General features: G+C 39.9%; 1 protein-coding gene across 7 annotated transcripts in view; it reads left to right on the top strand.

Annotated features, from left to right (window-relative positions):
* Positions 1-15653, top strand: part of PPP4R4 (protein phosphatase 4 regulatory subunit 4) — a 199062-nt gene that overhangs the window by 128797 nt on the left and 54612 nt on the right. The window lies entirely within an intron of this gene.

The raw sequence follows: 15653 nt of genomic DNA, 5'->3' as shown, positions 1-15653 counted from the left end.
AGTCCTACTTGGACTGAGGCCACGCTCCCCTCTGGTAGTAACCATTCAGGAATAGTTTTACTTCGTCATTAAGGACTCCAACATCAGAGTCAGCCTGGAATCAAGCACACTATCTGACCAGCTGTGCAAGTCCCTTAACCTCTCTGTGTCTCCAAGACAGTAAAATGTAAACCAGGACAACAGGACTGACTTCACAGGTGGGTCGTTCTAAGAGTATGTGAGCTGTCTATGACAGGCCCTCGGCCCAGTGCCTGGCGTGGTGAATGGGGCTGCTGTCAGCATCGCTTAAGGCCCAGCCTCTGGAACAGAGTGGATGGGTAGACTGCCCAGGATTCTAAGTGCTACGTCCAAGAGTGGGAGTGGGGATGGGGGTGAATGGTTGCTCAGTTACTGAAGGATTCTGAGGGAGCCCCCTCACAGAAATGCAGGCTCAGGATCTCATCGGCAGCCTTCCCATGTGGGCTGGACATTCCCCATCCAGCCATGGAGCTTCTGGCCCAGCCTTCAGGCCCAGGACACAGGGTCACAGTGTTGGACCCTGGGCGGGGGGAGGAAGGAGCCTCTAGATCAGTCAGGAACTAGACTCCCTGCAGCTAGGATGCTTCTAGAGCATTCACTGGGCATCTGGGCCCTCCTCAGCCAGCCCTGGTGCACGCACGCACACACACACACACACACACACTTACACACCACGCATGCACGCACACTTGTCCTTGACCAAAATCTGTCTGGTTAAATCCATTCCCTAATTTTCTTTTGCACTGCCGGTTATGATTTATTTATTTCAATTTTTAACTTAAAGTTAAAAAAATAATAATTTTAAAATTAAAGTAAAATTGCAGGAATAGTTCTAAAGAATACCTATAACCCTTTATCCAAATTTAATAATTTTAAAACATTTTCCACATAGATTTCACAATTCTCTCTGTATGTACAGGCCCTCGTCCATTCACATGTTGTCTTATTCTGAACCATTTAAAATGATCAGGTATTTCTGAGAACAGGAATATTCCCTATGGGAATAGTATCAAATGATCAAATCCAAGAAATTTAATGTTGTTACAATACCTGAAGCTACAGTCTCATTCCGGTTTTGTCAGTGGCTTCCCTAACATCCTTTGGGGCATTTTGTTTTCAGTGAGGATCGTGCCACCTACTGTGTTCAGTGCCACGTCTCCTTAGTCTCCTTGAATCCTCCAGAATTCTTCACCTCTTTCCTGTTTGTTATGTTGATATTTTGCAAAGTTTAGGTCAGCTGTTTTATAGGTTCTCAATTTGGAGTGGTCTCATGCGCCCCCACAATTAGCTTCAGATTGTTTATTTTTGGCAGGAATATCAAAAAGGTGTTGGGTCCTTCCTAGAATATTACAGCCAGAGGCACCTGGTGTCTGTTTGCCCCTGATGGGTGATGTTAATTTTCATAACTTGGTTAACCTAATGTCCTTTTCTCCACTGTATACCTATGGTTTCTTTTTCTGTAATAAGTAATTTGTGAGGAGATACTTTGAGACAAATCTAAATGTTTGTCATGGAACTCCTCATGCCGGGAGCTTTAGCATCCATTGACTATTCTTGTCTGAATCCGTTTTTAGTGTAATAGTCTAAATCCATGTCTAAAGACATGACGTCTTTGTATTTATCAGCATTATCAGTATGGAGTCATGAACTCTTAATTTTTATCCAATGTGCTTTAACCCATTATTCTTATTGTACATGTATGTGTATATGGGTATGTATGTATTTAGTTGCTCAAGTTGCCCAGGCCTACATATATATTAGAAATATACTAGGAACCATGAGTTCATGCCTCCAGTTCATACCCTACCACAGGGCTCTTCTGTCGCTTCCCTGTTCCATACCTGCACCCCCTTCTTGTTCAACTCTGCAGAAACACATAAATAGTACCACGTTTGTTCTACCCATTCCACTGTGAGGAATAAACCTGGAAAGAAAGCTTCAAGATTTGTTTGCAGTCTTCCATTCTTTTTTTTTTTTTTTTTTGAGAGGGCATCTCTCATATTTATTGATCAAATGGTTGTTAACAACAATAAAATTCTGTATAGGGGGGTCAATGCTCAGTGCACAATCATTAATCCACCCCAAGCCTAATTCTCGTCAGTCTCCAATCTTCTGAAGCATAACGAACAAGTTCTTACATGGTGAATGAATTCTTACATAGTGAATAAGTTCTTACATGGTAAACAGTACAAGGGCATTCATCACAGAAACATTCGGTTTTGATCACGCATTATGACCTATAAACAATCAGGTCAAATATGAATATTCGTTTGATTTTTATACTTGATTTATATGTTGATTCCACATTTCTCCCTTTATTATTATTATTATTTTTATTTTTAATAAAATGCTGAAGTGGTAGGTAGATGCAAGATAAAGGTAGAAAACATAGTTTAGTGCTGTAAGAGGGCAAATGTAGATGATCAGATGATCAGGTGTGTGCCTATGGACTAAGTATTAATCCAGGCTGGACAAGGGCAGCAAAACATCCACGGATGCAGAAGATTTCTCTCAAAGCAGGGGGGGCTGAGGTTCTGAGCCTCACCTCTGTTGATCCCCAAATTCTCTCCTGATGGCCCCCCTGTGACTGTGCCTGTCTTAGGTTGTTCCTCCCTTGAGGAATCTCACCCGTCTCTGGCTAACCAGTCATCTTCCGGGGCCATACCGGGAAATGTAAAGTTGGTAAGTGAGAGAGAAGCAATATTGTTTGATAAGGTTAGCTTTTTACTTCTTTGCAGATTTATGCCCTGTGGCTTCTATGCCCAGCACTTGTCTCGAGGTGCAGTCTTCCATTCTTAAAGCTGGGAGAATGTCATCTAAGTCCTGTGTTCAAAAGTTCCTGGATTGGTCCTTTCTCTCCCCTTCCCCATGGTGATGTTATCTATTTGAAACATGTTTGAGCTCATTTGTTTTTCCTTCCATTTGATTTCAGAGCTTTGCTCGTCTTGTTTGTTGAATTTCATGTCTGAATATATAGGACATTAGCATTATTCCCAAAGCCTAAACTGTATAAAAAGGTACTGGAAGAAAAATGCCACTTCCTCCCATCCTCTGCCCTGTCCCCTCCCCCCATCCCTTGCCGGTAAGCCATTTAATTAGTTTTAGTTTATCCTCCCCCTGTTTCTGATTATATGGAATGTCTTACGCTTTCTTATTTCATTTCTTTCCCTACAAACCCAGTTCATAGAGGTCCTCCTCATTTTTTTTTTTACAGCTTCTCAGGACTCTCAGGTTTATTCAACCAATTGTCTATGTTTGGGCATTTAAGTAGTTTCCAACATTCTGCAGTCACAAATAATGCTCCAGTAAGTAACCTTGTGCATTATTTTTAAAAAATTGTTGGAGGTTTGTCTTCAGGCTAAATTCCTAGAAGTGAGATTTCTGAATCAAAAGTAAATGTATCTGCATTTTTGTTAGATGAATTTGGTTGAATAGTGGCCTCCCAAAAGCTTGTCCAAGTTGAAACTGTGAATGTCATCTTATTTAGACAAAGGGTCTTTGCAGAAGTAAGAAAGGTAAGGATCTTCAGATGAGATCAGCCTGGATTTAGGGCCTGACTCCAGTGACAGGTGTCTTTATAAAGACAGGATTCTAGGTGCTATGTCCAAGGGTGGGAGTGGGGATGGAGATGAATGGTTGCTCACAACGCAGGAGAGGAGAGAGGTGAGGTGGCAGCATCCATCCATCTACAAGCCGTGGACCACCCAGGACTGCCGGCAGCCACTCTAAGCTAGGAGAGAGGCATGGAGTGGACTCTCTCGGAGCCTCCAGAAGGAAGGATCTCTGCCACCACTTGAACTTCTGCCCTCCAAACTGTGAAAGAATTTATTTCTGTGTTTTAAGCCCACCTAGTTCATGGTAATTTGTTACATCAGTCTTAGGAAACTAGAAGATTGTATATTGCCAGGTTCCGTTCCTCTGGGGAATGTTAGCATTCCTACCAGTATATACAGGAATGACTGTTCCCACACAATCAACAGAGTATGATGTGAAGCTTTCACATTTTTACCGACCTCATAGATAGGAAATGGTCTCTCAGTGTAGTTGTAATTTGCATTTTTTTTATTATAGGTGAAGTTGAAAATATTTTCATATGTTTAAGCACCATATATTAGGGATATTTGCTCTTTATCAGCACATATCTTGCAATTACTTTCTCTCAAGCTTTCATTTCTGTTGACTTTAAGAACTTTTTTTAGCTGTTTTGCTTTATTTATTTATTTATTATTAAGGTATCATTGATATACAATTTTATGAAGGTTTCACATGAGCAACATCATGGTTACAACATTCACTCATATTATCAAGTCCCCCCCCGACACCCCATTGCAGTCACTGTCCATAAGTGTAGCAAGATGCTGTAGAGTCACTGCTTTTCTTTTCCATGCTATTCTGCCTTCCCCTTGAGCCACCTACGTTATGTATGCTAATCATAATGCCCCTCGGTCCCCTTTTCCCTCCCTCCCTCCCTCCCTCCCTCTCTACCCTACCCAGCCCCTCCCCTTTGGTAACCCCTAGTCCCCTCTTGGAGTCTGTGAGTCTGCTGCTGTTTTATTCCTTCAGTTTTGCTTTGTTCTTATACTCCACAAACGAGGGAAATCATTTGGTACTTGTCTTTCTCCGCCTGGCTTATTTCACTGAGCATAATACCCTCTAGCTCCATCCATGTTGTTGCAAATGGTAGGGTTTGTTTTCTTCTTATGGTTGAATAATATTCATTGTGTATATGCACCACCTCTTCTTTATCCATTCATCTACTGATGGACGCTTAGGTAGCTTCCATATATTGGCTATTGTAAATAGTGCTGCGAACATGGGGTGCATGTGTCTTTTTGAATCAGGGATCTTGTTTTCTTAGGGTAAATTCCTAGGAGTGGAATTACTGGATCAAATGGCATTTCTATTTTTAGTTTTTTGAGGAACCTCCATATTGCTTTCTGCAATTTACATTGAATTAATTTACATTCCCACCAGCAGTGTAGGAGGGTTCCTCTTTCTCCACATCCTCGCCACCATTTGTTGTTGTTTGTCTTTTGGATGGTGGCCATCCTAACTGGTGTGAGGTGATATCTCATTGTGGTTTTAATTTACATTTCCCTGATGATTAGAGATGTGGAGCATCTTTTCATGTGCTTGTTGGCCATCTGAATTTCTTCTTTTGAGAAGTATCTGTTCAGATCCTCTGTCCATTTTTTTAATCGGGTTATTTGCTTTTTGTTTGTTGAGGCACGTGAGCTCTTTATATATTTTGGATGTTAACCCCTTATCGGGTATGTTGTTTACAAATATATTCTCCCATCTGTAGGATGCCTTTTTGTTCTGCTGATGGTGCCCTTTGCTGTACAGAAGCTTTTTAGTTTGATGTAGTCCCATTTGTTCATTTTTGCTTTTGTTCCCTTGCCTGAGGAGATGTGTTCAGGAAAAAGTTACTTATGTTTATATTCAGGAGATTTTTGCCTATGTTTTCTTTTAAGAGTTTTATGGTTTTGTGACTTATATTCAGGTCTTTGATCCATTTCGAATTTACTTTTTTTTTTGTATCATTAATGTACAGTTACATGAGCAACGTTATGGTTACTAGACTCCTCCCATTATCAAGTCCCCACCACATACCCCATTACAGTCACTGTCCATCAGCATAGTAAGATGCTATAGAGCCACTACTTATCTTCTCTGTGTTGTGCTGCCTTCCCTGTGCCCACCCCTACATTATGTGTGCTAGTCGTAATGCCCCTTTTTCCCCCTTATCCCCTCCCTTCCCACCCATCCTCCCCAGTCCCTTTCCCTTTGGTAACTGTTAGTCCATTCTTGGGTTCCCTGAGTCTGCCGCTGTTTTGTTCCTTCAGTTTTTTCTTTGTTCTTATACTCCACAGATGAGTGAAGTCATTTGATATTTGTCTTTCTTTGCCTGGCTTATTTCACTGAGCATAATACCCTCTAGCTCCATCCATGCTGTTGCAAATGGTAGGATTTGTTTTCTTCTTATGGCTGAATAATATTCCATTGTGTATATGTACCACATCTTTATCCATTCATCCACTGTTGGACACGTAGGTTGCTTCCATTTCCTTGGCTATTGTAAATAGTGCTGCATAGGGGTGCATATGTCTTTTTCAAACTGGAATGCTGCATTCTTAGGGTAAATTACTAGGAGTGGAATTCCTGGGTTAAATGGTATTTCTTTTTTATTTTTATTTTTATTTAAGGTAGTTGACACACAGTATTACATTAGTTTCAGGTGTACAACACAGTGATTCAACATATATATACATGATAATTCTAGCTACCAGCTATCACCATACAAAGTTCTTACAATATTTTGACTATATTTCTTATGCTATACATTACATCCCGGTTACTTATTTATTTTACAATTGGAAGTCTGTACTTTTTTTTTTTGTTTGTTTGTTTTTTGAGAGAGCATCTCTCATATTTATTGATTAAATGGTTGTTAACAACAATAAAATTCTGTATAGGGGGGTCAATGCTCAGTGCACAATCATTAATCCACCCCAAGCCTAATTTTTGTCAGTCTCCAATCTTCTGAAGCATAACGAACAAGTTCTTACATGGAGAACAAATTCTTAATTAGTGAATAAGTTACATGGTGAACAGTAGAAGGGCAGTCATCACAGAAACTTTCGGTTTTGATGATGCATTATGAACTATAAACAATCAGTTCAAATATGAATAGTCATTTGATTTTTATACTTGATTTATAAATTTCTCTTTATTATTATTATTTTTAATAAAATGCTGAAGTGGTAGGTAGATGCAAGATAAAGGTACAAAACATAGTTTAGTATTATAAGAGAGCAAATGTAGATGATCAGGTGTGTGCCTGTAGACTAAGTGTTAATCCAAGCTAGACAAGGGCAATGAAACATCCACGGATGCAGAAGATTTCTCTCAAAACAGGGGGGGTGAGGTTCTAAACCTCACCTCTGTTGATCTCCAATTTCTCACCTGATGGCTCCCCTGCGACTGTGCCTGTCTTCGGTTGTTCCTCTCTTGAGGAATCTTACCCGTCTCTGGCTAACCAGTCATCTTCCGGGGCCATACAGGGAAATGTAAAGTTGGTAAGTGAGAGAGAAGCCATATTGTTTGAAAAGGTTAGCTTTTTACTTCTTTGCAGATTTATGCCCTGTGGCTTCTATGCCCAGGATTTGTCTTGAGGTATCTTTGCCACTTGGAAGAATTATGATACTCGGTAAATTCGATGTGAGGCATGAATTCTATTTAAGGGTTGTAATTAGGAAGGAAGAAGAAAAGCTATAGAAGTAGCAGGTGGAAAAAAACATGGGAAGATTGATTATTTCTTTGACAAATCTTCTTGTAGAGTAACTTCAGCATGTATAGGTTTTAAACTACTAATTAAATTGCACACACATGTTGACATAATAGGAGTACAGTTACATAACCGAAGCAGACCTATAATTACCAGCCATCTCCAGTGAAACCAAGAAAAACAGTTAGGCACCTTAGGCATTTGTGAAAACTTATCTATGATATGGTGGGTATTGTCCAACTGTACTTGAACAGTCTGAGAGAAATCAGACAAACTAAAACAACCCATTCCTTGGGACTGTTCACATCCCATATGTTCTTTTAACAGTAGATAGTCTGTAGTTGTAAGATTTTGGAGCGCTACAATTTGCACTTCTCCTAATTCTTGGTTGAGTTCCCACAGTACAGATCCAGTCAAATTTGTTGTTTTTCTGTATGCACAGGCCAGCTTAGATATCTCCTTCTTCATTCCCAGGGCAAGTCCAGGAACTGGTGGGATGAATGCATCTACAGCTGTAGCAGCGTGTGGATCTTTGTTGGGGTTTTTTGATGATCATCTTCTGGTATGAGTCTTCCAGAGAGTGCTGATGTGGGAAGTTCTTTTTCATATCGTATCTTAGTTCATTTTCTGGGTAGAAAAATTAGGCTTTGATCCTCTGTATAAACACAAACAGACCCTTTGCCTACACTTTTGTATGCCCTTTATACCATTGTGTAGAACTCATTGGAGATCACCACACAGGAACTGCTTTTTTTTTAAGAGACAGGAATATTATCAGAAAAATGTACCTCCATAGCCGATCATCTGACATCCTTTAAGTGGTCAAAATTAAGGATATTTAAAGCATGCATTAATCATTGATTTACAGTTAGTTTTATCCTATCAGAGAGTAATCCCCCTTTCTTTCTTTCTTTTTTTTTTGTTATCATTAATCTACACTTACATGAGGAATATTATGTTTACTAGGCTCTCCCCTATACCAGGTGCCCCCTGTAAACCCCTTCACAGTCACTGTCCATCAGCATAGCAAAATGTTGTAGAATCACTACTTGTCTTCTCTGTGTTGTACAGCCCTCCCCTTTCTCCCACCCCCCATGCATGCTAATCTTAATACCCCCTTCTTCTTCCTCCCCCCTTATCCCTCCCTACCCACCCATCCTCCCCAGTCCCTTTCCCTTTGGTACCTGTTCATCCATTCTTGGGTTCTGTGATTCCGCTGCTGTTTTGTTCCTTCAGTTTTTCCTTTGTTCTTATACTCCACAGATGAGTGAAATCATTTGGTATTTCTCTTTCTCCACGTGGCTTATTTCACTGAGCATAATACCCTCTAGCTCCATCCATGTTGCTGCAAATGGTAGGATGTGCCCTCTTCTTATGGCTGAGTAGTATCCATTTTGTATATGTACCACATCTTCTTTATCCATTCATCTACTGATGGACATTTAGGTTGCTTCCAATTCTTGGCTATTGTAAATAGTGCTGCGATAAACATAGGGGTGCATCTGTCTTTCTCAAACTTGATTGCTGCGTTCTTAGGGTAAATTCCTAGGAGTGGAATTCCTGGGTCAAATGGTAAGTCTGTTTTGAGCATTTTGATGTACCTCCAGACTGCTTTCCACAATGGTTGAACTAATTTACATTCCCGCCAGCAGTGTAGGAGGGTTCCCCTTTCTCCACAGCCTCGCCAACATTTGTTGTTGTTTGTCTTTTGGATGGCGGCCATCCTTACTGGTGTGAGGTGATATCTCATTGTAGTTTTAATTTACATTTCTCTGATAATTAGCGATGTGGAGCATCTTTTCATGTGTCTGTTGGCCATCTGTGTTTCTTTTTTAGATAACTGTCTGTTCAGTTCCTCTGCCCATTTTTTAATTGGGTTATTTGTCTTTGTTTGTTGAGGCGTGTGAGCTCTTTATATATTCTGGATGTCAAGCCTTTATCGGATCTGTCATTTTCAAATATATTCTCCCATACTGTAGGGTTCCTTTTTGTTCTATTGATGGTGTCTTTTGCTGTACAGAAGCTTTTCAGCTTAATATAGTCCCACTTGTTCATTTTTGCTGTTGTTTTCCTTGCCCAGGGAGATATGTTCAAGAAGAGGTCACTCATGTTTATGTCTAAAAGGTTTTTGCCTATGTTTTTTTCTAAGAGTTTAATGGTGTCATGACTTACATTCAGGTCTTTGATCCATTTTGAGTTTACTTTTGTATATGGGGTTAGACAATGGTCCAGTTTCATTCTCCTACATGTAGCTGTCCAGTTTTGCCAGCACCATCTGTTGAAGAGACTGTCATTTTGCCATTGTATGTCCATGGCTCTTTTATCAAATATTAATTGACCATATATGTCTGGGTTAATGTCTGGATTCTCTAGTCTGTTCCATTCGTCTGTGGCTCTGTTCTTGTGCCAGTACCAAATTGTCTTGATTACTATGGCTTTATAGTAGAGCTTGAAGTTGGGGAGTGAGATCCCCCTTACTTTATTCTTCTTTCTCAGGATTGCTTTGGCTATTCGGGGTCTTTGGTGTTTCCATATGAATTTTTGAATTATTTGTTCCAGTTCATTGAAGAATGTTGCTGGTAGTTTCATAGGGATTGCATCAAATCTGTATATTGCTTTGGGCAGGATGGCCATTTTGATGATATTAATTCTTCCTAGCCACAAGCATGGGATGAGTTTCCATCTGTTAGTGTCCCCTTTAATTTCTCTTAAGAGTGACTTGTAGTTTTCAGAGTATAAGTCTTTCACTTCTTTGGTTAGGTTTATTCCTAGGTATTTTATTTTTTTTGATGCAATTGTGAATGGAGTTGTTTTCCTGATTTCTCTTTCTATTAGTTCATTGTTGGTGTATAGGATAGCCACAGATTTCTGTGTGTTAATTTTGTATCCTGCAACTTTGCTGTATTCCAATATCAGTTCTAGGAGTTTTGGAGTGGGGTCTTTAGGGCTTTTTATGTACAATATCATGTCATCTGCAAATAGTGACAGTTTAACTTCTTTATCAATCTGGATTCCTTGTATTTCTTTGTTTTGTCTAATTGCTGTGGCTAGGACCTCCAGTACCACGTTGAATAACAGTGGGGAGAGTGGGCATCCCTGTCTTGTTCCCGATCTCAGAGAAAAAGCTTTCAGCTTCTCGCTGTTCAATATAATGTTGGCTGTGGGTTTATCATAAATGGCCTTTATTATGTTGAGGTACTTGCCCTCTATTCCCATTTTACTGAGTTTTTATCATGAATGGATGTTGAACTTTGTCAAACGCTTTTTCAGCATCTATGGAGATGATCATGTGGTTTTTGTCTTTCTTTTTGTTGATGTGGTGGATGATGTTGATGGACTTTCGAATGTTGTACCATCCTTGCATCCCTGGGATGAACCCCACTTGGTCATGGTGTATGATCCTTTTGATGTATATTTGAATTCGGTTTGCTAATATTTTGTTGAGTATTTTTGCATCTACGTTCATCAGGGATATTGGTCTGTAGTTTTCTTTTTTGGTGGGGTCTTTGCCTGGTTTTGGTATTAGGGTGATGTTAGCTTCATAGAATGAGTTTGGGAGTACCCCCTCCTCTTCTATTTTTTGGAAAACTTTAAGGAGAATGGGTATTATGTCTTCCCTGTAGGTCTGATAAAATGCCGAGGTGAATCCATCTGGCCTGGGGGTTTTGTTCTTTGGTAGTTTTTTGATTACCACTTCAATTTCATTGCTGGTAATTGGTCTGTTTAGATTTTCTGTTTCTTTCTGGGTCAGTCTTGGAAGGTTTTATTTTTCTAGGAAGTTGTCCATTTCTCCTAGGTTTCCCAGCTTGTTAGCATATAGATTTTCATAGTACTCTCTAATAATTCTTTGTATTTCTGTGGGGTCCGTTGTGATTTTTCCTTTCTCGTTTCTGATACTGTTGATTTGTGTTGACTCTCTTTTCCTCTTAATAAGTCTGGCTAGAGGCTTATCTATTTTGTTTTTCTTCTCGAAGAACCAGCTCTTGGTTTCATTGATTTTTGCTATTGTTTTATTCTTCTCAATTTTATTTATTTCTTCTCTGATCTTTATTATGTCCCTCCTTCTGCTGACCTTAAGCCTCATTTGTTCTTCTTTTTCCAATTTCGATAATTGTGACATTAGACCATTCTTTTGGGATTGTTCTTCCTTTTTTAAATATGCCTGGATTGCTATATACTTTCCTCTTAAGACTGCTTTTGCTGTGTCCCACAGTAGTTGGGGCTTTGTGTTGTTGTTGTCGTTTGTTTCCATATATTGCTGGATCTCCATTTTGATTTGGTCATTGATCCATTGATTATTTAGGAGTGTGTTGTTAAGCCTCCATGTGTTTGTGAGCCTTTTTGCTTTCTCTGTACAGTTTATTTCTAGTTTTATGCCTTTGTGGTCTGAAAAGTTGGTTGGTAGAATTTCAATCTTTTGGAATTTACAGAGGCTCTTTTTGTGGCCTAGTATGTGGTCTATTCTGGAGAATGTTCCATGTGCACTTGAGAAGAATGTGTATCCTGTTGCTTTTGGATGTAGAGTTCTGTAGATGTCTATTAGGTCCATCTGTTCTAGTGTGTTGTTCAGTGCCTCTGTGTCCTTACTTATTTTCTGTCTGGTGGATCTGTCCTTTGGAGTGAGTGGTGTGTTGAAGTCTCCCAGAATGAATGCATTGCATTCTATTTCCTCCTTTAGATCTGTTAGTATTTGTTTCAGGTATGTGGGTGCTCCTGTATTGGGTACATATATATTTATAATGGTTATATCCTCTTGTTGGACTGAGCCCTTTATCATTATGTAATGTCCTTCTTTATCTTTTGTTACTTTCTTTATTTTGAAGTCTGTTTTGTCTGATAACAGAATTGCAACACCTGCTTTCTTCTCTCTGTTGTTTGCATGAAATATCTTTTTTCATCCCTTGACTTTAAGTCTGTGCATGTCTTTTGGTTTGAGGTGAGTCTCTTGTAAGCAGCATATGGATGGATCTTGCTTTTTTATCCATTCTGTTACTCTGTGTCTTTCGATTGGTGCATTCAGTCCATTTACATTTAGGGTGATTATTGAAAGGTATGTACTTATTGCCATTGCAGGCTTTAAGTTTGTGGTTACCAAAGGTTCAGGGTTAGCTTCTTTACTATCTTACTGTCTAACTTAACTCGCTTGTTGAGCTATTATAAACACAGTCTGATGATTCTTTATTTCTCTCCCTTCTTATTCCTCCTCCTCTCTTCTTCATATGTTGGGTGTTTTGTTCTGTGCTCTTTTTAGGACTGCTCCCATCTAAAGCAGTCCCTCTAAGATACCCTGTAGAGGTGGTTTGTGGGAGGCAAATTCCCTCAACTTTTGCTTGTCTGGGAATTGTTTAATCCCTCCTTCATATTTAAATGATATTCGTGCTGGATACAGCAGTCTTGGTTCGAGGCCCTTCTGTTTCATTGCATTAAGTATATGATGCCATTCTCTTCTGGTCTGTAGGGATTCTGTTGAGAAGTCTGATGATAGCCTGATGGGTTTTCCTTTCTGGGTAACCTTTTTTTCCTCTCTGGCTGCCTTTAATACTTTGTCCTTGTCTTTGATCTTTGCCATTTTAATTATTATGTGTCTTGGTGTTGTCCTCCTTAGATCCCTTGTCATGGGAGTTCTGTGTACCTCTGTGGTCTGAGAGGCCATTTCTTCCCCTAGTTTGGGGAAGTTTTCAGCAATTATTTCTTCAAAGACACTTTCTATCCCTTTTTCTCTCTCTTCTTCTGGTACCCCTATAATGTGGATATTGTTCCTTTTCGATTGGTCACTCAGCTCTCTTAAAATTCTTTCATTCCTGGAGATCCTTTTATCTTTCTCTGCATCAGCTTCTCTGCATTCCTGTTCTCTGTTTTCTAGTCCATTAATGGTCTCTTGCATCTCGTCCATTCTGTTTTGAAGTCCTTCCAGAGCTTGTTTTATTTCTGTATTCTCCTTCCTTAGTTCTTGCATATTTCTCTGCAAGTCCATCAGCATGGTTATGACTTTTGTTTTGAATTCTTTTTCAGGAAGACTGGTTAAATCTATCTCCCCAGGTTCCTTCTCAGGGGAAGATGTAGCAGATGCCAAAGCTGTCTGGGTTAGTCTTGTCTGGATCATATTTTTTTGCCTTTTCATGTTGATAGGCGCTATTGACTGTCGGCTGGGAGGGCCAAACTTTCCATTTGCTACTGGCCTTTCGTTACTGGGACAACTGTGACCCCTAGTGGCTTGTGTTGGGTAAATGCGTGTAGACTGGGTCTTCGTGTCTTGCCTGGCCGATATGGAGGAAGCTCCCTTTCTGAGGGTGGGGCCTGCCTTAGGCTGCTTCTCTGCTTTTACAGTGCCCGGAGGGGTAATGGACTGGGGGGCTGTTTAGCTGTTTACCTCCGTGAGGGGTCTCAGAGCTGTTGCCCAGGGGGTTAGTGCGCCTGGTTTTCCCTGTAATTTCCAGCCATTGGGCTGTGACCTGTGTTGTCCAGCTGTTACGTCCCTGTCCCTTTAAGACTTTCAAAAAGCACTCACTTTTCTTTGTCACAGGGGCATCAGCTTCGGAACCTGCTCAGAGGTCTTGCTGCCCTGTTTCCCTAGTTTCCAGCCCTCCATGCATGCACTGTGTCTGCGCTCTTGTGTGGGTGGCTGGGCTGGGTGTTTAGCAGTCCTGGGCTCCGTCTCCCTCCTGCCGGGAGCTGGGGGGAGGCGTGCTCTGGTCCCGCCGGGCCGGGGCTTGTATCTTACCCCTTTCACCAGGTGCTGGGCTCTCGCACATGTGGATGTGGTCTGGCTGTTGTCCTGTGTCTTCTGGTCTCTCTTTTAGGATTAGTTGTATTTGTTGTATTTTCAAAAATATATATGTTTTTGGGAGGAGATTCCCACTGTCCTACTCATGCCACCATGTTGGCTCCGCCCCCAAATGGTATTTCTATTTTGAGTTTTTTGAGGAAAATACTGCTTTCCACAATGGTTGAACTAATTTACATTCCCACCAGCAGTGTAGGAGGGATCCCCTTTCTTCACAACCTCACCAACATTTGTTGTTGTTTGTCTTTTGGATGGTGGCCGTCCTAACTGGTGTGAGGTGATATCTCATTGTGGTTTTAATTTGCATTTCTCTGATGATTAGCAATGTGGAGCATCTTTTCATATGCCTGTTGGCCATCTGAATTTCTTCTTTTGAGAAGTATCTATTCAGATCCTCTGCCCATATTTTAATTGGATTATTTGCTTTTTGTTTGTTGAGGTGTGTGAGCTCTTTATATATTTTGGATGTCAACCCTTTATTGGATCTGTCGTTTATGAATATATTATCCCATACTGTAGGGTACCTTTTTGTTCTATTGATGGTGTCCTTTGCTGTACAGAAGCTTTTCAGCTTGATATAATCCCACTTGTTCATCTTTGCTTTTGTTTCCCTTGCCTGGGGAGATATGTTCATGAAGAAGTTGCTCATGTTTATGTCCAAGAGATTTTTGCCTATGTTTTTCTCTAAGAGTTTTATGGTTTCATGACATACATTCAAGTCTTTGATCCATTTCGGATTTACTTTTGTGTATGGGGTTAGACAGTGATTCAGTTTCATTCTCTTACATGTAGCTGTCCAGTTTTGCCAACACCAGCATTGAAGACGCTGTCATTTCCCCATTGTATATCCATGGCTCCTTTATTGTATATTAATTGACTATATATGTTTGGATTAATATCTGGACTGTCTATTCTGTTCCTCTCATCTGTGGGTCTATTCTTGTACCAGTACTGACTTTATGAATTTTTGACCTTACAATTAAAAAATACTTTTTTATGTAATGAAATTGGTCAATCCTTTTTGAAATTTCACCTAGACTTTGAGTTAGAGCTAGAAAACCTTTTCCTACACATAAATCATAGAGAAACTTACCCATGTTTTACTGTAGTACTTGTATAGTTTCTTTTTTTTCCCTTTGTACTCTGATTCTTAGTTTATTCTTATGTATGGTGTGAGGAATGGGTCTAATTTTATCCTTTTTTTAATTTTCAAATGGCCATCCAATTGTTCTGTACCATTTATTTAAAAGTTCTTCTGTATCAAATGTTAAATTTCCATTTGTACCTGTATTTCTTTCCAGACTTTCTACCTTATTTAACTGGCCTGCCTGTCTATTCATGTACCAGTACCACAGATTTAATTAAAGCATCAGTGTAGTATGCTTTAACACCTGATTGTGCTGGACTCCATTCTTCTCGTCCCCTGACACCCATATCTTTTGCTTTTTGATGTTTTCCTGGCTATTCTTGCATGTTTATTTTTCTAAATGGACTTTGGGATCATCTTGTCTACCTCCAAAAAAAATTTACTAGTATTTTTACTGGAATACCATTAAATTGTTA

The sequence above is a fragment of the Manis javanica genome, chromosome 8 (genome assembly GCF_040802235.1).
Source record: "Manis javanica isolate MJ-LG chromosome 8, MJ_LKY, whole genome shotgun sequence".
Lineage (NCBI taxonomy): Eukaryota > Metazoa > Chordata > Mammalia > Pholidota > Manidae > Manis > Manis javanica.
Note: the sequence above shows the minus strand (reverse complement) of the source record. Positions and strands in the feature narration are given on the sequence as shown.